This window comes from Arvicanthis niloticus, chromosome 4, assembly GCF_011762505.2.
Source record: "Arvicanthis niloticus isolate mArvNil1 chromosome 4, mArvNil1.pat.X, whole genome shotgun sequence".
Taxonomy (NCBI): Eukaryota; Metazoa; Chordata; class Mammalia; order Rodentia; family Muridae; genus Arvicanthis; species Arvicanthis niloticus.
This window is the reverse complement of record NC_047661.1, coordinates 59,078,466-59,079,668: the sequence shown is the minus strand read 5'-3', so window position 1 is coordinate 59,079,668 and position 1,203 is coordinate 59,078,466. Positions and strand designations below refer to the sequence as shown.

General features: G+C 40.1%; 1 pseudogene; it reads left to right on the top strand.

The window, feature by feature from the left end:
• Window positions 1–574: 574 nt before the first annotated feature.
• Window positions 575–955, top strand: LOC117707344 (ubiquitin-conjugating enzyme E2 D3 pseudogene; annotated as a pseudogene).
• The last annotated feature ends 248 nt before the right edge of the window (window positions 956–1,203 follow it).

The following is a 1,203-nucleotide window of genomic DNA, read 5'->3' as shown; positions in this document are numbered from 1 at the left end:
ATATAGCAGATACATGGAAGGATTCTTGATAATGGAGTATAAATATGACCCCCACAGAAAATGGGAGGAGCATTGGTTTGGTTTGCTCTGACTTGCTATTCTTTGTTAATGACACACATGTATTGGCTTGCCTTACATAGTGTTGTTGAGCTCCACTTGTGGTAATGCTGCCATTGAGAGAAACTTGCCAAAGAACTGCTAGTGAGGTTCCTACAGCTTCTTTCCATTTCTACGGCCTTGGGTTCATTGGTTAGCCTTGTGGTTTCTTCAGGATTGGAATACATCTGCTGGTTCGTGTGTGGTGTTTGCCGGCTGAGAGGACTGAGCTACAGTTGCTGATTTATATTTGGTGTTTGCTATGGAACTGATCTGCTCACAAAGAAGACTGGGGTCTTGTCTGTCTGTCTGTCTCTTTCTTTCTTTCTTTCTTTCTTTCTTTCTTTCTTTCTTTCTCTCTTCTTTCTTTAATGGTTTGGATTCAATTGGTTTAGTCTTCATCCTGCCCATAGAAACTAGTCATTATCATATTGTTAATTAACATGGTGACTTTTTTTTCTACTTTTTTTCAGTGTTTCATTGGCAGGCTACAATAATGGGGCCAAATAATAGCCCCTACCAAGGTGGGGCTATTTCTTGACAATTCATTTCCCAACAGATTACCCCTCAAACCACCTAAGGTAGTTGCATTTACAACAGGAATTTATCATCTAAATATTAACAGTAATGGCAGCATTTGTCTTGATATTCTAAGGTTGCAGTGGTCTCCAGCACTATTTCAAAGGTACTTTTGTCCATTTGTTCTCTGTTGTGTGATCCCAATCAAGATGATCCTTTAGTGCCTGAGATTGTTCAGATCTACAAAACAGATAGAGACAAGAACAACACAATAGCTCAGGAATGGACTCAGAAGTATGCAAAGTATTTAAAGAAATTATTGGATAACCTCTACAAATAAAACTAGGCAAACTCTGAGAGAGAGAAAGTCCTTTTGATTTCCATTTGACTGCTTTCTATGGGCCCACGCCTCATCTTCCCCTGTGCACATGTTTACCTGACACAGCAGTGCTGCATCGTGTACATATTTGGAACAACAAACTAGAAATACTGTACTTCTGTACCAACATTGCCTCCTAGCAGAGAAGTGTGCATTCGAGAAGCCAGTTCTTCGGGCGTAACCTAGGTGTGAGACTAAAAGCTTTCCTT